The sequence below is a fragment of the Gracilinanus agilis genome, chromosome 1, assembly GCF_016433145.1.
Source record: "Gracilinanus agilis isolate LMUSP501 chromosome 1, AgileGrace, whole genome shotgun sequence".
NCBI classification, from domain to species: domain Eukaryota; kingdom Metazoa; phylum Chordata; class Mammalia; order Didelphimorphia; family Didelphidae; genus Gracilinanus; species Gracilinanus agilis.
The window spans coordinates 518104738-518132596 of record NC_058130.1 but is presented as its reverse complement, the minus strand read 5'-3'; the positions used below and the strand labels follow the sequence as shown (position 1 = coordinate 518132596).

Sequence of the window (27859 nt, the reverse complement as noted above, 5' to 3'; positions counted from 1 at the left end):
AATCCAAGGATCTTGTCCCTGCCCTACCCAGTATACTTTCACTGTCCACTCCTTCCTCCCTCCCAAACCATTTCTCAAGCCCTCCAGAACAGACTGTCTTGAGAAATCAGACAAATGTTCTTGACACCCACACAGGCATCTTTCTTCATTCCTTGCCTGAAAGAACCCTGATGACTGACTTTGTTTCCTGTAAACCCATCAGGATGTACCTGCTTGGATGGCCCTTCTTCTAAAACTTCCACACCATCTCCACCCTAGGTTTATATTCACTGCCAAATACTTACAATCTCCCTTTGGCTGATTTCCATTGCTTCAAGTCTCTCCCCACTGCAATACATTTCTCACTCAGCCATCAATGTGATCTTCCAAGAGTGAAACTGAAATCAGATCACACCCTACTCAGTGGCTCCCTATTACCTCCAGAATGAAAGAGGAAATCTTTGGTTTGGCTTTTAAAGTCATCCACGACATGGCTTCTTCCCCCCTTTCCCATCTTCTAACTCTTTCCTCTCTTCCACATATTCATTGATTCAGTGATACTTCCCTACTTGTGTTACTCCATCACTAGACATCCTACATAGCTCTCCTTTCTCACTTATGTCTCCTGGCTTCTGTGGACTTCTTCAAGACTGAATTCCTTCCACTGGAAGTGATCTTCCATTTATGCCGATATATCTTGCATGTTATTTGCACATTGTATCTTCCATTAGAATGTGTTTCTTGGAAGCCAGAATCATGCTTTTACTCCTTTTTATTGTATCCCCAGGACTTGGCACAGTGTCTGGGATATAGTAAGTGCTAAATAAAGTTTTTCTTTCCAGTCACTGACTGACCAGAAGGAGAAGAATATTAGTAGAAAATGTCCACATTAGAGTTAGGAGCTAATTGGGGTGAAGTTGCATATAGACAAAAACCACAAACTCCCACAAAGACACCCCTGCCCCATGCCAGGAAGACCAGCAATCAAAAAATCAGCAAGTATTTATTAAATATCTACTATATTGTCTAGTTGTTTTCAGTCATGTCCAACTCTTCATAACTTCTTTTGGCTTTTTCTTGTCAAAGATAACTGGAGTAGTCTGCCATTTCCTTCTTTAGTTCAATTTACGGATGAGGAATTTGAGGAAAACAAGGTTAAATGACCTGCCCAGGGTCACATACCTAGTGTCTGAGGCTAGATTTGAACTCACGTCTTCCTGGCTGCAGGCCCAGAACTCTATCCCCTGTGCCAAGCAGCACCCAAACATCTACTATGTGCCAGGTATTGTGCTAGGGATACCAGTACAATGAATGAAGTAATCCTAACTTGGCAAGGAGCTTACATTCTAATGGAGGAATCTTCAGAAGCCAACCAAATGTTCTTGACAGTGATGCTGGTATTTGGCAGAGAATAGAAGTGATGGAGATGGGAACAGGAATGGTGAGAAAGCTATGATTCTGAGGACATCCAGATAGTCTTTTCCTATCATATTTCTCATACTTTTGATTATACTGTGGCTTCCATATTCCATGTGTATGTCTGTTTTTTTCTGATTACAATTTTACTAACAGATCTATAGTCATCATCCTGTAAAAATAAAAATATATTTATAAGAATCAAGTAAGTGAGAGCCAATACTAATGAATGGTTCTGAATAGCTTTCTTCTGCTATTACACATTCAGCTAAAAAGTAGTATGAATGGATTGGGACTTTCTTATGCTACTGATGGTCTTAATTATCTGCTCTACTACCTTTGCCTTAAGAACTGACAGTGAGCACATTCATACTGACTTCTCTACAAAGCCAACTCTAGCCTTAATTGCTGTCTTTTCTCTTCTAAATTCTTAGACTTCTGATAGCTTTTGCCACATAATTTACCACTTGAGCATTCTATACTGTTATACTATTCACTGCTATTGCTTTTGGGTTATTCTTGTTGCCCCGGTGGAAATGCAAGTCCTCCTATAGGAGCAGGAAAGATGCCTGATATTTCCATATCCTTTCCCATGTTCCCACAAAAGAGCCTAATGTGTGATATGTGTTCAAGAAATCCTCAAAGATAAAATGACTTACTCCAAGTGGAAGAACAATGTACTCACATGTATGTATATAACCTGATAAAAGAATGAACTAAAGTACCACTTTTTTCCTCTAAGATAACACTTTATTCTATTGCTCAAAAGGAAAGATTTTTGGATTTCTTTCTAATCCATGGCATGTTAACTCATTATATTAATAAAAAATCAAACAGTGTTGGGCAGATTGCACCAGCTCCTGGAACATAATCATAATTAATATTGAGCACTGCATGTTATTGGTGTGTGTTCTTGATGAACAGGACTCAATTCTCCCATCTGAGGCCAAACTGTGAATATTTTCTTATGTCTTCCTCTACCTGCCTTCCAGACTGTAAATGCTAATCAAGATGCAGCTGTAGTTAGGATGTCTGAAGGATTAACATGAACCTAACTGTGCCAAGAAGGAAAGTGTCCTTCCTTTCACGAGCTATTTCTGTGAAGTTCATTGATAGCATCATGAAACATGCCCAGCAATAAAGATTTGGGGAAATGCAAACTGAATTTTTAAAAGTCTGCAGCAAAGCTGATTTTTTTTCCAGTTGGCATCTTTGCATGAAGATTACTTTGGTGAGGTTTAGTATGTTTTTCCAGGAAATATGCTCTCTGAAGGGTTAGGTTTTTTAAAATTGTTTTTATGGTATGATTTTTTTTTAGAAAAACACAAAACCTTCTGGCACTTAAAACTGGCAAGGCAGCCTACCCATCAAAAGCTCTATATCAGCTTACCAATACCATGTGATGTCATATACGAAGCTGGACAACATTCATATCAGTTTGTATCCAGTACAAAGCCTTTCATAAATAAATAGGGCTAGAGGCAAGTTTTTGATGGCAGAGGGCAGCATTCTGCTGTATTCTCATGGAAAGATGGCCCTGGTTGAGTAAAGATATATTTGGCTGGCAAAAATTCTGTTATCATCTGGTTAAGTGGGGAGATGTGCAGACATGAGGCTCCAGCAAACATTTTAGTTGAATCTCAAAGGGAAATGACTTTCAAGGCTATAGCTTAAAAATATATGTAGCCAAGCAATTCATTTTCCAAGAATCACTGACTCACAGCACCTTGTCAAAAAAAAAAGACACTAAAAAAAAGGAAGAAACTTTAAAGGCAGCAAAAACAGAAGGGAGATTTTCACAGGGCAAGTACAACGGGCAGTTAGATGGATGCAGTAATGACCTGAAGCAAAATAGTCAGAAGTAAGGAGGGATAGAAAGAAAATCATATCAGAGAAAATTTATTTACAATTTTCATGCAGTTATAGGGCAAGGATGTGTTACAGGGAGGAGAAAATGAATATAAATTCTCCGACACTGAGATATAAAGTACAAAGAAGTCAGAGGAGGGGGCATATCAGGTGACATAGTGTCCTTAAAAAATGTACATTCTGTGAATGGGAACAACTTGCTCCTGGAAGAGACACAGTGAACATATTTGTCACTAACCTGTCATCTAATGCTGGGTACACTCTTTCCAATAAAACCTTTCATTGCAAAAAGTGGATTGTCTTTATCGACTGTTGAATTGGAATAAGGCACTTAGCATTCAGTGTGTTTTGAAATTACTAAAGAAGAGGAAGCTTCGAGGGAAAGGTTAATTCCAGGGATGTGCCCTTCAACTTAATATTGCTATATTAAGAAGGTAAACAGGCAGGTACAGTACTAAATGTACCTGCTGGTCTCCTACTTATTTAAAGAAGAAATAACACGTTCTCCTATCCAGAACTGTTTTCCTTGATTTTTCTCTTAAGAACAATATTCAGAAATAAATGATTTTAAAATTTGACTCTCCCGCCTACTCCTTTTTATACATTAAATCAACAAGTCCAAAAAACATATGTAGTAGAGCTCATTTTGATAATTTTTTTCCTAGCAAGCAGGATTTTTAATTGATCTCTGACTTTCTTTCAGACCCCAAATACACCTCTCAAATAAGATAGTAATTTATAAAACACATATTGGCAATATACTTATTAAACCAATTAAACACACTTGCCAAATTATTTTAATTGCTAATCTTAAAAAACCTCTTCCTTGTGTCCCATATGAATCTGTTATTTCCATGAAATCATATATAAATTTCTAAATCAAATGTCTAGATATGCATATGGGTATGCTTATTATTTATTAATCAAAGCAACTCCAGTTTGATAATGGTTTAATAACATCATTGGTTGTTCATGGCACAAATCAGTCCAAGACTTTATTTAACTTGCAGGCATTCATTATTCAGTTTTTCCTAGGGACCTAATAGTGTTAAAGAGAATATTAAAGAATGAGCATGTATTTCCCCGAATAAGTTAATTTCAGAATATCCTACTAACTGTGTAACCAGTCGATTCAGTAAAAATAGTTAAAATAGGTTTGTGTAAAGCAAGGGAAGACAGGGCCTCTATAAATAAGAAGCTCACAATTAAATTATAGAGCCAGAATTTAAACATAGGAAAAAATAACTTAAGTACACTTGTTAATCAGAATACAGAAGTACTACAAATTAAATATTTAAGGTATAAGCTAGAAAATAAGGAATACAAATACAATTTCATTTTGGTCTTTTTTCAGTCATGAACCATTGTACCATCAGGGGTTTTCTTGGCAAAGATACTGGAGTGGTTTACCTTTCCTTCTCCAGCTCACTTTAATCCTGAGGCAAATAGGATTAAGTGATGTACACAGTGCCAACGGACTAATAAGTGTCTGCATCAAGATTTGAACTCAGGAAGACTCATCTTCCTGACCAAAAGCCCCAGCACCCTATACGAATACATTTAAAAAATAAATAATTTTTATATTTATTCATTTCTTATTCAACAAATGTTTATTAAATTTCTGCTATGTTCTAGGTACTGTGCTAAGCTCTGGATATACAAAGTAAAAAATAACAGTCCCCAAACTTGAGGTTACGTACTAATGAAAATTAAAGCATTTTTATAAATAAGTCAATATAGAATAAAGGGACTAGAAATGGCAGATATATTTTCATCAGTGGAAGGAACTTCTACATCTAAATGCTGGAACTCCCTCTTCCAATGCAGATTGGCACTTGCTTTGCAACTTATATTCTTAGAGAGTTTTGCAGAGCACTAAGAGATTGCATGACTTGCCATGATCACAAGGAATTGGGGTCAGGATGTCTCACATGAACACATTTCTTGGATTTCATGCACCCAACTGTATAGCTGTTATAATAGCACATTGACTCACAATCAGAAAACAAAAATGTTAATTTTAGGCGAAGGTACTAACAATGGAAGAATTTAGGAAAGATTTTAAATAGGAGGTGGTACTTGAGAGGCAGAGATGAAAGAGGAAGTGTATTCTGGCCATGGGGGAATAGAGTGTGCACAGGGATACAAAATGGTTATAAAACACCATGTTCTGCTCTCCAGTGCCATAAAAGGAGCTGATGGAGCCTAAATTCATAGGATTCTTCACTTTATTTCCTTCATGAGTTTTTCTCTAGTGTAAGTGATATGTTTCTTCTTCTACAACATAATGAACATGGAAACATGTATTATATAATGATATATGTACAATTTACATCATATTACTTAATGTCTTGAGGAAGAAGAGAAAAATTTTCAAAATGCCATAAAATGATTATTAAAAATTGTATCAACATGTAATCTGAAATTTTTTTTAAGGAAATGCCATGTTCTCTAAGAAAAAGCAACTAGCTCAGTTTGACTGAAACATATTATATGTCTCTAAAAAACAGCTGATGAAATGAAAGGAATCTAGAAGTCATGAAATTACTTTCAATTATTTCACATCAACTAGTTTTGAAAAGAAATAGATTCCCTATAAAGTAAGTATTTTTTCTATTAATAATGATGATAATAGCTAATATTTATATAGCTCTTACTATGTGCCAGGCACTGTGTTAAGCACCTTCTCATTTGATTCTCAAAACCCAGAGAGGATGGTACTATTATTGTCCTCATTTTACAGATGAGGAAATTGAGGCAAACAAAGTAAATAACTTGCCTAGGGTCACATAGCTAGGAAGTGTCTGAGACTGAATTTGAACTCATCTAACTCTGTATCTGGCACTCTATCCATTTTATCAATACGAGAAAAATCCTTTACTTAATATCCCAAGGTGTAGTTGTATAATAGATTATATTGGAAAATAACACTGGATTTGGGGGCCAGAAGACTTATGTTTCGATCCTCACTGTGATAACTATATTCTGTAAAATCTTAATCAAGTCATTTAACCTCTCTATCTAGGCTTTAATGTCTGCATTTGCATTCATGTTCCATCCACAACTAAGGCACAGATGATTCTCTGATTCTGATAATCCTAGAAAGCTCCTTCAAGGTCCCAATACTATGATCCTAACTCAATGTTTGATTGCTAAAGGCTATCCTGTGGAGAAAACATTTTTAAAAAATCCTTCTAAAGTAGACTTGCCATTGGTCTATGCTATTATTTGAGGATAGCTCAGGATAACCAGAAGTTTGGCCAGTAAGCAATGAAGTTTTTGAACATTGAACTCAGGAAGATTTTTCACTAAAGCATATAGGGGGTGCAATCCATATTGGTGGAAAGAGTATAACAGTGATGAAAACTAAAGAAATCTTTTGAAACATAATAAAAAATGAACAAAAATGGTCAATAATACTCTTGATTCACGGTGTATTTAAATTTATGGACTATCAGAGATCTAAGCAACCTCAAAGTTTATCTAATTTAACCATCTTTTTTTGGGGGGATGAGAAAACTGAGGAATGAAAAGACAAATGCAAAATACTCTATTTCTTGGGCTTTAGGACTCCACCCCTTTCTAATATGTTTCATGGAATATTTTTCCCTCTAAAAATTAACCAAATTCCAAATGAATTTGGATTTCAGAAGTTTTACTAGAATTCTCGGACCCTCCCTACCTCGAGACAGAGACAGCCAGGGTTTAGAATTATGGTCCTAATTTACCTTAAGGGTCACCTAAAGCTAGGATAGTTAAAGCAGTAATTTTACCACATACACTGTTGTGTATGTGTATGTGGCTTAGGTCATTGGATAGATGGGAATAGTATAATTTGTGGTTTAGGATAAGAGCCTATCTATAGTAGGTCTATTCTATTCTATTCCCAAATTTGATGACATATTATGAAAAAGAAATTATTCCAGTAGTCAAGACAGAAGTAATTTTCCCATTGTTCTCCCCCAACTCTCCACATAGACTGGAAAGAAACATGTGAACAAATATGTCAGATTACAGAATTTATTTAAGTAGGATTTCTCGGTCATCATTCCTGGGCCATAATATTGAACATGATAGAAATTAGCCTTTTTATATCTTACAAACTAATGAGGCAAAAAGGTTCTGAAACCTTTAAAGACAAGGGAAAAGGGAGAGAAGAAGAAACATCTTTTGCATGTTGCAGCTTAGCTATATATGGCATTGTTGTTTTTTTCCTCTTTCTGAGCTTCAGATATGTCTGGCACCATTCTAGACAGTGAATTCTAGATAAAATGATACCAATGAGTGGTTTGTCCATCCATAGCCTGCTTGTGATTCATTATCTCTATATCAATGAACAAATGAACATTCCTTGAGATTTGGGATTAAATTAAAGCAGAGATCTTTATTTTTAATACCCAGGACAAAGTATCTATGCTAAATTTCACTATGATTATGAGTGGATTTTTTTTTTACTTTTCTTTGGGTTTTGTTTTCTTCCTAAGAGATTATTTAGTTTAAACAGGCTATGCTTCTTTTATGAAAAAAAAATTACTATTCCTTTCCCAGCCTGATGTACTTTGGCTTCCAACTGGATTCAATTTCTTTTTCATTGCCCTCATTATAGCACCATCTCTTTATGGCATGCAAAATGGGTATTTTTCTCAGGATGCTTTTACACCAGGGGTGAAAATGCATATACTTAGCACTTGCAGTTGTGTGCAATATCTGAACATAATTAACCTGGCTCCTCTCTCCAGTAATGTTTTGGTGAATAAATACTTTGAAAGCAAAAGGTATATAGATAATACAGCTACTGTGGAGTTAACAAGAAAGAACATGAGTAGTTTCTAAACTCACACACAAGTACACACATACACACGCCCCTTTGCCTAATAAATAAACATAAGTAAACTTGATCACAACTGAAGTTAAACATCAGGAGTGAGCTGTTCTATAGGTCCCTGGTGGCCTGCAGTAGATATTGAGCAAAGCTTTTTGATTTGGGTTTATGGGATTGGGAGTATAGGGGTACATTTGAAGGGAGAAGGGAATTCCTAGAGTGAGGAATTCTTTATAATGATATACATATAATTATTTGTAATCACTATATGTGTGTGTATTTGTATGTGTGTGTATATATTTACATTACATATGAATCAAAATGATTAGGACACTGAGAAGTTAAATGACTATTCAGGTATAAAGAGTCAAGGGCAGTGCTTGAACCTACATTTTTCTAAATTATGTCAGCCCTCTATGACTTGCAGCCTCTCTTAAGGAGGAGATAGTTCAAAGTTAAAGAACTGAATTAACAAATTAAAACAAGAGCCTTAAAAAAACAATAAAATAGGTAAACATTCAGTAGCTAAGTTTTTAATAAAAAGGGGAAATATTTGGGCAGCTAGATGTCTCAGGGGATAGAGCACCACTCCTGGAGATATATGGGAGGTCCTGGGCTCAGGGCTAGCCTCAAACACTTCCTATCTATGTGCCCCTGGGGCAAGTTACTTAACTCCAGTTGCTTATCCCTTTCCTCTCTTCAGCTTTCAAGGGAATACTTAGTAATGATTCTAAGCCAGAAGGCAAGGTGTTTTTTTTTTTTTTTTAAGGGGGAATATCTAGTTATCAGCACCAAAATAATGAAAAAGGAGAAATCATAACAAAGGAAGAAAATAGAAGGGATATTATCAGAAGCAGTTTTACCTCCCTCTATGCCAATAATACTTATAAATAACTGCATGAATATTTACAAAAATGTAAAGTACTTATATTAGTAGGATAAGATATAGAGAATCAAAACAATACAATCTCAGGAAAAGAAACTGAACAAGCCATTAAAAAACACCCAAAGAAGAATCTTTCAGGAATCGATAGATTTAAAAATTCTTTGAAATATTCCAAGAACAGTTAAATACAATATGGTACAATATATGTAAAATGTATCTGTACAATAAATATAGAAGTACAATTTTATACTATATATTAAAAAATAGCAAGAGAGAGAATCCTATAAGGTTATTCTATGATACAAATATGGTCTTGTTAACCAAACTAGGAAAAGTCAAAATAGAGAAAACAATAGAACAATATCTTTAGTGAGCATTGATGTCATAATTCTATAAAATATAAGTAAAAAGGCTCTAGTGACATGCCACAAAAATTATACACAGGTTCCAAATTAAATTTGTAGCAAAATATTTGTAGTATTTATTTAAAATTAGGAAAATATAAACATTGACCATTTTAATAATTAAAGTAAAAATCTTATGATTATAATAAACACTAAGAAAACCTCTGACAAAAGCTAATGCCAATTTATTCCTTAAAAAAACATAAAATAAAAAAAGAATAAACAGACTTTTCCTTAACATGGTAAATCATATGTAATATGTACAAATCAAAGGAATGAGCCAGGCAAAGAAAAAACAAAATTATTTTAGAGACCTCTAGAGAGCCTTCTAAAATAATTGCAACAATAACAATGGAAAACAAAGTATTATAAAATAAATTCATATAACATCAGAATTTTTGTGTGTCACAAAAAAAAACTTAGCAGGGAAAATCCAAGAAAAATAATCACAGAATGTATAAGTTACTTGAGACTCTACCCACAAATATTCCCAAGGAACTATGTGATTCTAGCTGCAAAATTCTGTTTCTGGAAATAAAAACAGACATAAATAATTGGAGAAATATCAATTTCTCATGGATAAGTTGAGCTAATATTATAAAAATGACAATTAAACTACCAAATGGTTCCATGATAGAACTTAAAATATCAAATTAAATTGATTAATCAAATCAAAATTTAAAATATTTTTTCACACAAAATTCTTAGAGAATAAGATGTCAGTCACTTCAAGAATAATGAAAAATGTGAAAATGGAGGGGGACTAGCAGTATTAGATCTCAAAGTATATTACAAAGCAAATATCATCACAATATTCTGGTCTTAGTTAAAAAATGGAGATGCTAATGGTTGGAATACGTTAGGTACATAACACATAGAAACAATCATTTGCCTATTAACCTAGCATTTGATAAATAATAATAGCCAACATTTACATGGTGCTTTAAGATTTACAAAATTCTTAAAAATTGGATCTCATTTTATTCTAACAAACCTGGAAGAGAGATGCTATAATCATGCCCACTTTGCAGATAAGAAAAGTGAAATAAAGAATGGTTAAGTAATTTGTGTACTGTTACACAGTTACTAAATATCTGAGACTAGATTAGAATTTACATCTTTCTGACTCCATGTCCAGAATACTCTCCATTGTATTACCTAACCATTTAAAGACTCCAGTTCCTGGAGCAAAGGCTAACTATTGTGGGAAAAAAAAACTTTTGGCAAAACTGGGTAGCAATTTGGCAGATATTAGGTTTAGAATAATCTCACACTACATGTCAATGATCTCCAAATTCATATATGATCTATATAAAAGGTTATATCATAAGTAAATTAGAGGAACAAGAAATAAATCACCTTTGGGAACTATGGATAAGGGAAGAGGTTATGGTCAAACAAGGGATAGAGAAGACCACAGAAACTAAAATGAATTAAAAATAATTTTTCACACAAAAATTACAGCTGAGAGTAAAAAGGAAACAGTTAATTGTGGGGAAAGAGTAAATCTTTGCAATGAATTTCTCTAATAGAGGTCTCATTTATAAGAAAAAATAAGGAAAAATACAAATTTATAACAATAAGAGTCATTCCTCAATAGATAAATGACCAAAGCAAATGAACAGGACATTAGTCACAAGAGAAAATTATCCAAATCATTATTAATTAGAGAAATGCAAAGTAAATCAACCTTGAGGGTTTCCTTCACACTCATCAGACTAGCAAAGTTCACAAAAAAAGGGAAATGACAATAAAAATTTTGGGAGGGAGAAATCAGGTACAATGATACACTCTTGGTTGGACTGTGACTTGGTAAAAACATTCTGGAACTTGATTTGGAATGCTGTCTCTATGTAGCAGAAATATCTTAAATGTTTCTCCACCAGCCCAAACCTGTAAAGGTCAGGGAGACATTCCTCAAGAATAGATTGACCCAAGGAACTAAGAGTTCAGCCTGTGATGTCACTTCTACATCACCTAAATAAAAAGCAACTAAGAAGACCTGATGTGGACAGGAGTCTAGTGGATCAAGATGGATAATGCTGGTAAAAAACTTCACCCAAGTCTATCAACTCAAGGAGTCTTCAATGCTCTCCTCGTTTAATGTTATTCTGCTCAGGCTAAGGAAATCTCTTTTGATTAATTGCTAAATGACCTACTGGTGTCTCATTTTGTTCCAATATTTAACTTAAACTGCCAGAGGACTACCCTGAACAGACTAGTCCCCAAAGTTAAGAAATGGTTTATATTCTTTGACCCAGATATAATACTGCTAGGCTTATAGCCCAAAGAGATAAGTGTTTTTAAAGAGGAAATATGTACTATAGTCACAAAAATATTTAGAGCAATGCTTTTTGCAGTAACAAAGAACTGGAAACTAAGAGTATATCTATCAATTGAGGATATATTGAAAAAACTACATTTTGTAAATTTAACAAAACATTATTGTTTTATAAGAAATGATTAAAGGAATGGTTTTAGAGAAACCAGAGAAAACTTTTATAAAATGATGTATAGTAAGGCAAGCAGAACCAGGTAAACAATTAATACAAAAATGAGAACATTACCAAGGGTAACATCTTTGAAAAACATAACTCTAATCACTGTAATAAGCCACCTCAATTTCAGAGCAAGAGTATCAGACTCAAATAGAAAAGGGGGCCACAGATCGGTAAATAAGGATTCCTAAGGGCCACATAGTGACATTTTAAAATGTGATATTATCTATAATTATTGAATTTTTTACTTACTTTTAATATTTCCTAAATATATTTTAATCTGGTTCAGGTATACTCACAAGGACTACAGGCCAAATTTTTGATACATTAGTTCTAGAGGACTGATAATAAAGAATTCTACTCACCTTCCAACAAAGGAGTGATGAACTAAATATTAAAAATGAGATTCTATGAAATACACATTTTGAGACAAAGCCAACATGGGAATTTGTTTGGCTTGACTATACTTATTATACTTGTCAGATCTCTGGGAAAGGAAAGATTTTAAAACCAAGCAAGAGTTAGAGAAAATTACAAAATGTAAAATAAATGATTTTGATTATATTAAACTAAAAGACTTTTGTACAAACAAAAACAATGCAGCCAAAATCAGAAGGGAAATAACAAATTGGGAAAAAATCATTATAACAAAAAACTCTGACAGGGGTCTAATTACTCAAATATACAAGGAGTTAAATCAATTGTATAAAAAAATCAAGCCATTCCCCAATTGATAAATGGGCAATTTTCAGATAAAGAAATCAAAAGTATCAATAAGCACATGAGAAAGTGTTCTAAATCTCTAATAATTAGAGAAATGCAAGTCAAAACAATTCTGAGGTATCACCTCACACCTAGCAGATTGGCTAACATGATAGCAGGGGAGAGTAATGAATGTTGGAGGGGATGTGGCAAAATTAGGACATTAATGCATTAATTGCTGGTGGAGTTGTGAACTGATACAACCATTCTGGATGGCAATTTGGAACTATGCTCAAAGGGCTATAAAAGACTGCCTGCCCTTTGACCCAGCCATACCATTGTTGGTTTTGTATCCCAAAGGGATTATTATAAGGATAAAAAATAATAAAGGCTGGTATAAATATATATATTAGTATTTTAATTAAAGCCATGCTGATAGATAAAGTTATTAGACCACGCGCTTGTAAGAACTCAAAACCGCTGCCCTTGCCATTATTGTCTCCTGTCTCCTCCCGAGTCTTCTGGCCAAGAGGCCACTCCCCCCTAACCCAGGAGATTTAAACTCTTTTCTGTGTGGAGACATAGCCGTCCCCACGCCCAAAGAACCGGAAATGGAAACCCGTTGGACCACAGGAAATGTAGTTTGATAATTTCCACGTGTCCATTGAAAATATATATACTTTTAGATGGTATCTCCCAAATTTCACTTTTACATCATAGATAACAGACTTATACGAAAATATTTATAGCCGCACTTTTTCTGGTGGCAAAAAAACTGGAAAATGAGGGTATGCTCTTCAATTGGGGAATGGCTGAACAAATTGTGGTATATGCTGGTGATGGAATACTATTGTGCTAAAAGGAATAATAAACTGGAGGAGTTCCAGGTGAACTGGAAAAACTTCCAGGAATTGATGCAGAGTGAAAGAAGCAGAACCAGAAGAACATTATACACAGAGACTGATACACTGTGGTAAAACCGAATGTAATGGACTTCTGTACTAGCAGCAATGCAATGACCCAGGACAATTCTGAGGGATTTATGGTAAAGATGCTACCCACATTCAGAGGAAGGACTGCAGGAGTAGAAACACAGAAGAGGGGCACCTGCTTGAACACATGGGTTGAGGCGGACATGATTGGGGATGTAGACTCAAAACTACCACACCAATGTAACTATCAACAATTTGGAAATAGGTCTTGATCAATGACACGTGTTAAAACCAGTGGAAATGCGCAGTGGCTATGGCTGGGGGGTGTCGGGGGGTGAAGGGGAAAGTAAGAGCATGAAACATGTAACCATGTTAACTTTTCTAAAAAATAAATATTTTATATATATATATATGTACATATACACACACACACACACACACACACACACACACACACACATATATATATATTCCATGGATGAGGGGAGTAGAAGAAAAAGAAGGAATAGTTAACAATTGAAAAAAATTGAGAAAAGATAAAAATAAAAGAATGTATTACTTAGTAAACAAAAGTGGTTTGATTAAAAATAAGAAAATAATCAAAATAAAGTGGTTAAGCTTTTATAATATTTCTTTACTGAGTATGGACCCTGTGTTAATCTGCTTGTCTAAATGGCTGATGTGGCTAACCTCACAGGATCAGCTCTTTGAAAATGGAAGTGATGACTCTCTGGATGAAAGAGAAATCAATTCCTAAAGGCACCTTTTGAGGATTTCCAGGCCCTTTTTAATTTGTTCCAAACCTAAGAGAATGGACCACTGAACCAAATATTATTTTTTTTAATTTTTTTTTTGTTTTAAACCCTTAACTTCTGTGTATTGTCTCATAGGTGGAAGATTGGTAAGGGTGGGCAATGGGGGTCAAGTGACTTGCCCAGGGTCACACAGCTGGGAAGTGTCTGAGGCCAGATTTGAACCTAGGACCTCCCGTCTCTAGGCCTGACTCTCAATCCACTGGGCTACCCAGCTGCCCCCCCAAATATTATTTTGAAATAAAAATACTATAGTGCAGTAATGGTGAACCTTTTAGAGATGGAGTGCCAGGCCCCACCCTTACCCCACCCCTAAGACTGAGTGCCATACCCCTCCCCACTACTAAGTGCCAGGCATGCCCCATCCTCCTCTTACTCTATACAGGAGAAGGAGAAACCACTCCCATTGGGCTGCTGGGCAGAAGGGCAGGTGAAGTGAGGAATGTCCTCAGTTAGTATAGAGAGGGGGATGGGAGTGGCCAGAGTGCTTTGCTCTCCTCCAGCTCTGCAGCCTGTGAGATGCCCACCTTACCCACTGTGTGTTCCCATTGACTGCTGGGTAGAGGGGTGAGGATATGAAAAAAATGTAGTCAGGCACTGTGGAGAGGGGGAAAGGAGCAGTTCCACCTGAGTCCCTCTGCCTTTCTAGCAAAGAACTTCGAGAGGGAGAGGAGGTTGGCGTGCTCACAGAGAGTGCTTTGCATGCCATCTTTGGCACCTGTGCCATAGGTTCACCATCACTGCTATAGTGTGAGTGAATGTTTCCCAATAAAGGATTTTGGTCTAAAATTTTTTCTTAAATCAGTGATTCCATGTAGACAGCTTTTTGTTAAGTATCTTTCCCTCTCTTGTTTTCTGTTCCTGTTCAATACAATTTTATTTTGGGCTGTCTGCTCAACAGGGAAGTGAGTAAGGAAAATGAATTTTCTTATTAAGTTCAACATATACTAAGTTTTATCTGTCAACCTTTCTGCAAGGTAAAGCATGTAATTTTCTTGGCAGGAACCCAGGAGAATTCACATGAGTTATGTGTAATTGCACCTTTTTTAAGAGAAAAAAATCTCTTCATAAAATTTTATTTGGCAATTATGTTCTTAAAACAAAATATGTGGTAAAGGATCACAGATGATAGGTAGACATGAAGGAAGAAGTCCCCAAAAGCATATATTTCCAGATCCATCTAAGTGAAATATCTTGACATGTGCATACACTATTTCAATTGATTGCAACATGGAACAGCAGGAAGAGCAATGGCCTTAGAATCATAATACTTGAGTTTGAATCAAGGCTCTCATACTTAGGGCCATATATAATGTAGTAAAATGGGAATAATAATATTCTACCTTACATTTACTATGGGAAAATGACAATGTGCATACTATAGGAATATGAGTTATTATCTTCACATCAGCCATATATGAAAGGGAATGTGGGTTATTTTTATTTTCATTTTGTAGATAAGGGACACCAAAGCCCCTAAATTCAACAAGCATTTATTAAGCACTTACTGTGTCCTATGCTCTATGCTACATGCTGGGGATACAAATTCAAAAAAGGAAGAGCCCCTGCCCTCAAGAATCCTCCATGACTTTTCCAGGGTCACACGATTATAGTCTGAGGAAGACCTCTGACTTGGACCTGGTTCTGATTCTTATCAGAACTCTGAATAAAAGATTCCAAGGTCCATGATGGATAAGGAAAGGGAAAGCAGAGGTCGTGAAAATCATTTGAGATAAATGACCCACTCATTTTTAAAAGTCTGAGCTCAGGGGGGCAGCTGGGTAGCTCAGTGGATTGAGAGCCAGGCCTAGAGACAGGAGGTCCTAGGTACAAATCTAGCCTCAGACACTTCCCAGCTGTGTGACCCTGGGCAAGTCACTTGACCCCCATTGCCTAGCCCTTACCACTCTTCTGCCTTGGAGCCAATACACAGTAATGACTCCAAGATGGAAGGTAAGGGTTTAAAAAAAAATAAAATAAATAAAAGTCTGAGCTCAGAGAGAGTGACCTGGCAAGCCAGAGAGCCGATGGACAGTAGGTAGACCCAAGTGGGGTCTATTGGGCTCAGAGGAGAGAGGCAGAACAATGGGAGCAGATAGAAAATGCGTACTAATAAATATGCCCACTGGGCCAGTGCCATAGCCTAGCATGGCATGGATCTATACAGAAGGAAAGCTATCCATGAAATGGTTCAAACACACTGTAGTCCATCTGTCATAAACATTAGGTCCAAAGGCCACAGGTGCAGACTGCACTAAAAAGTAAAAATTACACTCAGGCAGAGACCACTTTATAGAAGAGGAAGAAGCAAAAACTACGATTTGTTTCCAATCAATAAATGTGCTGTGAAAGGCCCTATTCATCTTTGGCACCTGTTGTCTTTCCCTTCCCTGGTTTTCCATGAGCAAACTGGTTTTATTTCTCAAAGTATATGGTATGTGTGCACCAGACTTCCTCAGGGGCAAATGATACAATAGGCAAAGTTAGTCTTAAGTGTCGCCAGTTTCCTAGTTGTCTGTTTTTCATCCTTTTGTCATGTCCCCCATGCCAGTGTCCTGAGACTATTTCTTACTCCCTCAAAGCTTACTCTCCTGATTTTTTCCCCACAAAACTATAAATATTTGATAATAACTTGAGGGTTTTTTTCCTCCTTACTCAGGAGGAATTTTTTATTTTGCATTTTAAAAAGATACAGCTCTGATTGGATGTTGAATTTTCAATCTTTGCCTTCCTGTAGCAGAAGGTATTGAGAACATTAAAGGTCCTCGTAGGATTCCTGAAATCATGCCTCATAGGCAGGCCTCTCTTCCACCTATGGATAAGCCAGTTCAATTTCAATGAAGCAGATAAATGACTAATTTGCTTGGCAATTAGGCACTGAGGTGGATGTTAAGAAAATTAAGTTTATTCTTACAAAATAATTTTTAAAATCATCATTTTGATAATGTACATCATGCTGTGATATACAAGATCTGAGATCATAAGTTCTTTGAGGGTAACAATTGTTTGTTTTTATGTCTCCAGAAGAGGAGAATGTGATTAAGCAAATTAATATGAAATGTCCAGATTATGACTTTTTAGATGTGCAAAGGAAAAATCATCAATATATAAGGGCTTTAATTTGTGAAAAGATACACTCCTGAACAAGTGATCTATGAAATGGGATGTGAAATGTGAAATCAGATCAGAGTACTTGGAGCTGGAAGAATCCTTGGGGAATATCCAGTCCAACTTCTTTATTTTACATTAGAAACTGATACTCCAAAGAGATAGATAGGTGACTTGCCCAAGGTCAAATAAGGAGTTATCAAACTCTATTTTCCCATTCACTTACAGAATGAAATTAGAAATGTGTTCTCAAAGAAAGCAAATTTAGACCCAAGATGTAATAAAATTATGCTGACACATGGAGGGAAATTGTATTTTTATGTAAAATGATCCTGTGGGGAAAAATACTGATCTGACCACTTGAAATAAATCTTAAAATATGGATACAAAGTAAATGTAGGCTTTTTCTAGTGTGTGAACCAGTATCTTAGACCTTAAGAAGAATCATGAATAATTACTTTAAATGACAGAATGCATTCACCTGCCATTTGACTTCAAGTAAACATTTTTGGATGTGGCCCGAAATAGTATGAGTATAGCCAGAACCAGAGGAAAATATTTAACAAAATTAATAAAAAATAAAATAAAAATATATACACATTATATATACATATTTATACACATTACATATACATATTTATACACATAAAGTAACATATATGTATAATAAACTTGCATAATCTACACTTCTTCCTATCTCATTTCTTCCTGCTGACTCATGTTTTCCCAATAAATTTCTCACTATCCACATCTATTCCCACTTTCACATTAAAATGATCAAATATCAAAATTAATGTTGATTTCAGTAGGAGGATCTTATCAAGTTCTTTTTAGAATATCTCCACCTCTTCATCTTCATCATTTTTATATGCTATAATCTTTTTATAAATACTTATCATGAGTCTCACAATACTGAGATGACTGAATGACCCATAGAATGAAATTTCTACTTTCTCTAAATAACACAAGAAAACCAGCTTTTCTAACTCTTATTTTTTCCTTTCAAAGGAGAAGCTGTAAACCATTTTTCCATTTTGTCTTAGCTTCCTTCTGGTTTGATTTACCATGAGGTCAAGAATTTATATGACCCTTTGCTTCTATAAGTTCCTTGAGCAGTGGTCACCAGATCAAAATCTCTTATGTAGAATATCAACTGCTATGTTAAAATTTACAGATGACAATCTGAAATTACCTTGGATTTAGCTAGGACAGACTTTAGAAAGCAGATTTAGTCTGTTGCCATTCTTCAATGTTTTTGTAGTATTATAGGATAGGCCAGGGTGTGAATTCCACTGAGTAGATTTTAATAATCCAAGGTCAAATCTCTGCCATAATTATTCATCTAATTCGAACTTTGTAGATTTTCATTTCATTGAGCGCAAATTGTTTTTTCTGTAACTCCTATCTGTCATGCCTAATATACAAAAACAAATCTAATCCCTATTCTACCTGAAAGTCCTTCAGATACTTTAATATGACTGAAATGTCTCCATTTCACAGATATCCCTAGTTTCTTTCATCAATTCTTCTATGATGTAGTCTCTAGTCCCTTATCATCTTGGTCACCTACCTCTGGATAGCTTCCATCTTGTCAGTATTCTTCTGGAAATGTGATATTTGGCTTTGAATGTGATGTTCTGGAAGTTGTCAGACCACTGCAGAATATAGAATTCTTACCATCCTAATACTACACACTCTATTTCTTATAATGCTACCTAGGATTACATTAGCTTATTTCATTTATTATATTTCATTGCTGACTCATATTGTAGTCCATATAAATTCATGAATTAATTTGTGGCAAAATGGACAAATTACCTGATAATAGTAATATCTGAGAAAGTCAACAGATTATTTCTCATTACCCTTGTTGCAACTTTTCAAAATGAAACAGGTTGTTTATTTGAATCTTTCTACTCTTTCCTCTTTCATTTCTGAAAAGCTGATACGTCTTAATTACATGGGTGTAATAAGAACTTGCTAATAGAAGATTTAACACCCCAAAATAATCTAGGTAATACATTTTAAGACTTTTCTAAAATAAAAAATTTTAAATTAAATTCAATTATTTTAAAATTAAAATGAAATTTTTTTTCTGTTAAATTTAAGGCATAAAAGAAAAGTGGACTTACAGTCTATAACTTGCAATGATCTTGCTAAGGCCCCTGTTACTGATTCCACTAGTGGATGTATAATTGCTCTGGAACCATAATTATGTTTATGCCTCATGAACAGGCTGATGGAAAGAAACATTTGCTTAAGGCTCCCATCAATGAATGCAGGGCTTACACTAGTCTGTAGCTTATACAAACGTTATGCTTATTAATTTAGAATATTCATTCAGTTATTGAAATATGAGAGCAGAATCATACCATACAAAGTCTCAAAGCCCCCGATTCTCTATTGTACACATTATCTTTAAAAAATATTATTTGACTCAGCCATAACTGTGCTATTCTCAGGATTAGGATACTCTTCCAATTTCTGCAACTGTGCAACAGAAATCAAAGGGTAGGCTCGCCCATTGGAATGCAGGGAAACAATATATACACATTATCAGAATAAATGAATCCTGAACTAGGAACATTTCATTTGGGTTTCAGGTAAAGAAATCTCAAAATGCTATAGCACAAATGAATTTTTATTGGCTTTTATTTTGTTTCTTTTAAGTACAAAGTTTTCTCTAGGGTGATGTTTTGAGGCACCAAATGCAATGTTTCTACAGTTCTTAATGATCTCTATTACTATCAGTGTCAGAGACTTTTATTTTGAATGTGACTGAAAGGCATAGTCTTTTGTTTAAAATTAGCAAGCATCTTTATCAAATTAATTTATGATTAACAAAACAAATATTCCTAATTCTCTCACATTTTAATTATTCAAAAACTCAAATGAATTTGTGATTTTATAAATTCAGGAGTTCCTGTGAGGGATGCTGATTCTTACCTAAGCATCTAACTAATACAACAGATTTTTTTTAAGAGTTATAATCCTAAAATATATAAAAATTACGAAGTGGGGAATGACATATTTATTAATTGTCAGTGGGCCTAGAGGGCAAAATCTCTACTTTTGTGTTAAAAAGTTTCACTTGTAATTCAAACTAAATGCCAAGCAGCAAACATTTAAATATCTTTATGAATTTTTGTATTACTGTGAGTTTGCTAAACAAGAATTGACTGAATCACATGTTTGTATCAAATATGTTTTTGGTATGTCCATTTACACAACAATGTGATTAGTGTATTATTGATCTTTAAATTGCTCAAAATATTTGTCCTTCCTAGTTCCTTGAAAAAAATGATAAAATGACTCTTGTTGATAACAGATGCTCATATTTTAACATAACCAACTTCATCTTTTTTTGTTACAAATTCTTCCTCCTCTTTTCCATATCATTCCCACTGGCTCATTTATAGGATATGTTTTTCATTGTTTTTCACTCTTTTGTCACAGATATTATCCACAATGATAAGTGAAGAGACCTTAGAGTTCAAGGGCATATTTAGCTAGTACTAGATGTATTGTAAGAGTTGCCTGGGAAACCTTTGAAGGTGTAAGTCCCTGGAATGTCAAACATCTAAAGTCAGGAGAGACCAAAGTTATTTAGAAGGTAAACCGATGATGACAAAAGCTATCCTCCATCGCAGAAGGAACTGATGGAGTCTGAATGCAAATGATTTTTCATTTTATCTTCTTCATGAGTTTTTTCTTCTATAAGTGATATGTGTCTTCATTCACAACATGACAAATATGGTAATATATTGCATGATAGCATATATATAAACTACATTATATTACTTGCTGTCCTGGGGTGGGGGGTAAGGAGGAAGAAAGAGAGCATGGATCACAAAATATCAGGAGAGGATAAATATGTATTTGTATGTAAATATAAATGCATATTAACATACTAAAAATAAAATAATAAAAAGAAGGTAAACCAAAGGAAACCAATGGCAGAAGATAAACATTTGGTTCATAAAGGTAGTCCTGGTATACGGTATAAGCTTTTGCATTAAAAGGAAAATGTTTTATATTCCCAGTTACCCCGGAATGGCAACAATTGTAGAATTGTTGGATGGGAATCACCTTATAAGACAAAAATCTTCCATATATCTAGAATGGTGTCTTAGTTATAATTCCATTCATTTTACAGACACCCAAACTTAGGACCAAAGTGCTAAACCGATCTACCCAAACTCATGCAAACCAGCCAGATGCAGATACGCTCTTGATCGACAATCCAATAACTTCTCTCCATCTCTCTGCTGTCATTTAGAATTGCAAGGAGATCACCATAGTGTTTTATTTTATTTTGTTTTTAGATAGAATTTTAACTGGCTCTGAAACATACTCAATAGTTTTATAACATTTTCCTGTTATAGTTATTTTGGGAAAATAATTAGATTCTCTATTTATTGTTTATGAAGCCTTTCTAAGCAAGTTCTTAAAATCCTATTTGTATTAAAAACGTTTTCTCTTTCCCCCAAATAATAGTAACTGATGTTTTTACAGAATTTTATTATATAATAATAGTAGTGATATAGCATGTGCTAGGCACTATGCTATATAGTTTACTGATATTATTTCATTTAATCCTCACAACACTGAATTATTGCCACTTTACAGATGAAGACACTGAGGCAGAGAATAAGTGATTTTCTTCAGGTCATAGAATCAGTAAGGATAAATTTGAACTCAGATCTTTATGAAACTAAACCCAGCACTCTCATCCATTTTTTCATCTAGCTTCCTCATTTACATTTCATTTCTGACTTCATAACTCCGTGAGACAGATGTTAATAGGGGTTACTATCCTCATTTTTGCAAATAAGGAAACTGATGATCAGAGAGCTTAAGGGACTTGCTTAAGGCCCCACAGCTGTGTCAGGTCTCTGTTACCCCAAGTTCAGCTACTATAATGAATTGTTTCTTAAAAAATATTCAGCAATAATAAATGTAAAAGGAGAGTTGGGAAATAGCTAAGAAGACTGAGCGTCAGACGTAGAGATGGGAGGTCCAGGGTTCAAATATGACTCCAGACATTTCCTAGCTATATGACCCTGGCAAGTCACTTAAATCTCATTGTATAGCCCTTAGCATTCTTCTTCCTCGGAACCAATACACAGTATTGATCCTAAGATGGAAGGTGAGTTTTTATTTTTTTAAGAGGAAAGTTGTATTTTTAAAAAATTGCATGGTACTTTAAAGTTCACAAAGCATCGTCCTCATAATAATAACGTCAAAAATTATATTATCCCCATTTTTCTAAGGGAGAAATGAATTTCACTGTAGGAAAAAAGTAATTCTCCAAACTAGAGACAGTTTTCTCCTATCTCTAAATCCAGTGTCTGTTCTGTAACACATTCACTTCCTGCTAAGTAGGGTCCTACTGTTCCTTACTGTGATGGTTTTAGTTTAAACTTTTTTTCCCTAAATTATGCTTTGTTTTCATTCCTACATATAAGAATTTGAGAACACATAATGCTGAGAAATTTACTCAAGCAGTTTGTTTGCTGGGATCAGAGACCCTTGACGTATACACATTATATACTGCAATAGAGTAAACAGGCACAGAATCATCAGACTTTGTTGTCCTTGCTATTTTTCTGGACAAGTAACTTACTAATGACATTATAAGGGACTTTCTTTTCAATCTTTCATATTAGGTAGCTTGAGTGAAGGGGAGAGATGCCAAGTTGTCATGAATCCCTGCTGGGATTGAATATCCAGAATGACTTTTCTTAAATAAAGGATTCTAAAAAAACATTTTGTTATTTTGGGAGCCTGCAATATGTCTGTTTGTAGCACTAAAACTATATCATTACTCTGGAATGATCAAAGTGTTTTGAACTGGAAAGGGACATATAAACCATTTATTCTAACATCTGCCTGTATCAAGTGAGGAAATCAAGAACTGGGAAAGGTAAATGGGCTACTCTGTGCTGTTACTGTGGTTCATATATCTTTCTTTAATAGGGTTGATTTTTTAAAAAGAAAATTTAAATTTATGCTCACCTGCTGGATAGCAGAAAAGCAAAGAGACACAACAAATATTTTGTTGTTGTTTGGAACCTTTTATTAAGAATATAACTTACTCTTTTAAACAACTTTTTTCATTTTAAAGATGGCTTCAAATGAGTGATTATTGACTGAACTAACTACAGTGGGAAAGTAAGGCTAAGAAAGCCAATTGATAAAGTTATTGATATCTGATTGTTTTTTAATGTATCAATGTTTGACTGCTCATCTCACATTTCAACACTCTGCACTGACCTCTACTGGTGCAGCACCTGTAAATGACTTGAGGATAAATATTTACTTTACCATCAATACTGTCAAAAGGATTTTAATGAAGAAATGCACAGCCCATGTTTCCATTTTAATTAGTACAATTACCACTAAATAAGACAACTCATTTTACATATCAGAATAGACATAGCTGGGATTTCATCAGGAAGTATTTACAAAAGTTTTTTATAACCTCTGAGAATTTGGTTATCTAATATAGCATTCCTTCAGCACAGTCTATTTTAGTCTATATTAAATTTTCTCTTGAAATGTAAAGAAAGGAAAGAGCCCAATATATTCTTAATTTTTTTTAATTTGGATTTGTTTCAGCGAGAGCATCATTGTTTTTATTGTAAATATATGCACAACTTATAGGAGGGCACTTGTTTTGAGAGGGCATATTATAAGTTGGTCTGTGGGAAACCCAATATAATTAAATTCACCCGATTAAAGCATTATTACTAGCCCTTATCTAAAATATTCAACAAGATCAAAGTGCCAAATTATATTTTGTAGAAGAATGATGCCAATCACTTTATTATATGAAAGTCAGAAAATAATACTATAATTCTATCCTTTTTCATTTATTAAAAAGATGCCAGAGAGGAAGAAAGGGGTTTAATATTAATATGACTTAATTATTTTATCTACCAACATGAAAAACCCAACTATTATTCAGTATATGAAACTATTAACACAATATTGGCAACCAATAACCAGACTGAAATTTAATTTAAAAAGAGAATTTGTTGAGTTCCTACTATGTGACAGCTACTGTAATTTCCATAATGGGCCCAGAAAGCCCACTCAACTTCCTTGGAAAGTCCCAAAGGAACCTGTGCCCTTAGAGTCCAGGCGGAGGCTGTGACAAAGCCTTGTTTTCCAGTTGTAGGAGTGTCCTCTATGGTGAAAAACGTGAGAGTGTATCCCAGGAGAAGGAAAAGGTCAATTTATCAGGAAGTGAAAGAAAGAGACCCAGGTGGTAAAAATAGACGAGAGGAGGAGGTCTTTGGCAGTTGTTTCTCCCACTTCTCTCCCAAGAAAGAGATTGGGCAATTTAGCTCAGGGACTTGGGGATGTGCTCTTAGATTATCAAGGTAGGTAAGAATCTGAGAAGCACTGGTTTTTGGTGAGAAATACTGCGAAAGTGGTGCTGGGATTGCGATTTAAAAAAGGTGAGTAACCCAGGGGATAGAGTTCTAGACCTGGAAACAGGCGGTCCTGGGTCAAATCTGACCCCAGACACTTCCTAGCTGTGTGACCTTAGGCAAACCACAACTCCAACTGCCCAAGCCTTACCACTCTTCTGCCTCTTAGAACATAAAGGACTTTTTTAAAAAGGTGAAAAGAGAAGTAGATAAAGAATTAGGAGGAACAAAAGGAAGAAACTGAAAGATAAAGGGAGGGCATGGTGTAGTGGCAAAAGACCAAAGCCTGGGCTCAACACTAGACTCTTCTATTTACAACTTGCATTATTGGGCTAGTCATTTGACTTCCTCAGTTTTTTGTTTCCTTATCTGTAAAAGGCAGATGTAGGAATAAAAAGTCTCCATGGCCCTTTTCAGGTTCTAAATCCCATGATTATTACTAACAAGAGCACTTACATAGCTATAGCACTACAAATCAATATATAGTAGGCCTCCAAAAGAAATGTTTTTAGAATTCTATGCTTAAGAAAAGTCACCCGGGATCGCCAAACCCAAAAATGACCCAGGAGAACTTTGGGGTTTTTTTCCCCTTCATTCAAGCCACCTGAGCCAGAAGATAGAAAACAAAGTCATTTGGCAAGTAATTAGTAAATTAGCTGGAGAAAAAAAATAGCATTGCTTAGAGCAAGGACCACCAAGTCTGATCACTCTGTGCCTATAGTTGCTTTATTGCAGTATATAATGTACATATGTTGAGGGTCTCCTATCACAGCAAACAAACTGCTTGAGCAAAATTCTCGGCATTATGCATTCAACATGCCTTCATGTTTGCTACTTATTATATGTAAGCAACAGATGCAGTTCTCATCTGATCCCCATAAAAGTGATTTTTAAAAAACCCAAAATAGAAAATGAGTCAGCCCCCGTGTGAATATAAACCTAAAAGAAATCCCATACTGTACAAGTAACATTTTCAGCACAAAACACGGTGACTTTTTCCCTTTTTAATTTGTTTTCAACACAGACATGACTGAATGTCATAAGCTTTTCAGTTTCTTTTTCTATTTATCTTTGTCCTCCACTAATCGGTGTCTCAGAAATGACTTCCTTTGGGAGCTAAGTACAGGTGAAGAGTTCTCACCATAGTAAACACAGGTGGGAGAGGATGCTCTTTCAGTGACACTAGAAAGAGGGTGGGGGGCGGAGAGTGAAAAGCCCAGGGGAAGGATGGGGATCTTTGCAGTTAAATCCTCACTGAACAGTCCTAGGGAGGAAATGCATGAGAGCTCAAACCAAGAGACTATAACAAAATAACAAGGCCGACTTTTTCTCCCCAAGGAACATCTTTTTTTCTTACCTTTCTCTGGTGATTCTCTACTGATGTGTACCCAGCAGTCTTTTCCTGGATATGGAGAATTGCCCTCAATTTCTCTTATGATATTTCTTTTTCGATTTCTCCACACAGTCCAATCCAAGATGCTTTTCTAAAGGAGGGGGAGTGCACAAAAGCCATATCATCAGACAATTAATTGATTGATTTTAATGTCACAGCTAAACATATTCTAAATCCAATACGAACAAGGACTTCTCTAGTGAGAAGAGACATTGGTTTTACCATTGGGGTACATGTCAGCTAGAATCCTCCTCTCTTTTACAATTAGCTCTCTCAAAGCAACATTTTTCATGAAGTCCGATATAAAATATTACAAATCTACCCCAGTAAGTTTTTTTTTCCTCCTTACCTCTAGTATGCTTGTGAGGTCACATTCTGTTAAAAACATCCTGCCCAGGCTTGATACAAAAGGGCTCCAAAGAATCAGAATGCAGAAACTATGTAACTTGCTGACTAACTTTGCTCTCCGTTATTTACCAACTACACAAAGGAAATGCTGTCTATTCAGAATACATTTCAAAACTCTTTTCACAGAAAGTGAGTGAACAAACGATCTCATGTCCTAAGCTGTAGTCACATCTCCCATGAGGCCCAGTGATGGCTTTAGGGTATGGAACAGAGTGGCACCACTACCAGCCGTCACTACAAGAGTCCTTTTGTAAACAACTCTGTATGCTCTTGAAGTCTGGGTGGGTGGTGAAAGAGAAGCTTGGGTTTTCTTTGCCTTCTAACCCTATTTGGGGGGTTAGAAATGCTCTTTCTATGAGAGAGCATGATCATATAATTCAATTGTGTAGTGGGTAATGGGGGAGAAACATTAGATAAAGAGATCTGAGTTCAAATCTTGACTTTTCCACTAACTGGAGTAGAGTTGGACTAAATCAGGGATTCTTAACCTGGGGATTGTGAACTTTTTTTAAATTAAATAACTGTATTTAAATATAAGGGATAACTAAGTAGAGCAGCAAATGGAGTGCCAGATCAGGAGTCAGAAGAACCTGAGTTCAAATATGTCCTTAAATGACTTAGGCAAATCATTTAACCATGGTTGCCTCAGCTTCTTCATCTGCAAATGAGCTGGAGAAGGAAATAAAAACCACTTTACTATCATTGCTAAGAAGACCTTAAATGGGGTCATAAAGAGACAGGAATAACTAAACAACAAATTTTGATATAATTGATTTCCATCATAATCTTATTTTTTAAAACTTTATTCTGAGAAAGAATCCACAGACATCACCAAATTACAAAAGGATTATTTATGACACACATACACACAAAAAAATATTAAGACACCCTGAATTCAATGAACTTCTAGTTTTATGATTTTATTGATATTTTTGATGTATTCATTAAATGCACTGCTCAAAATAGAAAGAGAAATTTAATTTCTTTTCCCGAGATGTTTGTTTACTTTATTACCTTTTTGATTATCAGTTTACACTATCTCTAGTACATTTATCTTTTATTTTCTTTTAAATAGCCACTTCTCAGTTATCACTGCTGTATTTAAAGGATCACAGATCCAAAGGTGGAAACAAACAGATATCATCTTATCCAACTCCTTCATTTTATTTAGAGGGACATTAAAACCCTCAT

The 27859-nt window shown here is 35.1% G+C and overlaps 1 protein-coding gene across 1 annotated transcript in view; it reads right to left on the bottom strand.

Annotated features, from left to right (window-relative positions):
* The window catches only part of ST18 (ST18 C2H2C-type zinc finger transcription factor), a 353171-nt gene extending 326523 nt beyond the window's left edge, over positions 1–26648 (bottom strand). The window contains exons 1-2 of the mRNA XM_044658018.1: positions 26610–26648; positions 26225–26351 (exon numbers count right to left, since the gene is read on the bottom strand). The gene's annotated coding sequence lies outside the window, so the exon portion shown is untranslated. The remainder of the gene's footprint in view (positions 1–26224; positions 26352–26609) is intronic.
* Between the last annotated feature and the right edge of the window lie 1211 nt (positions 26649–27859).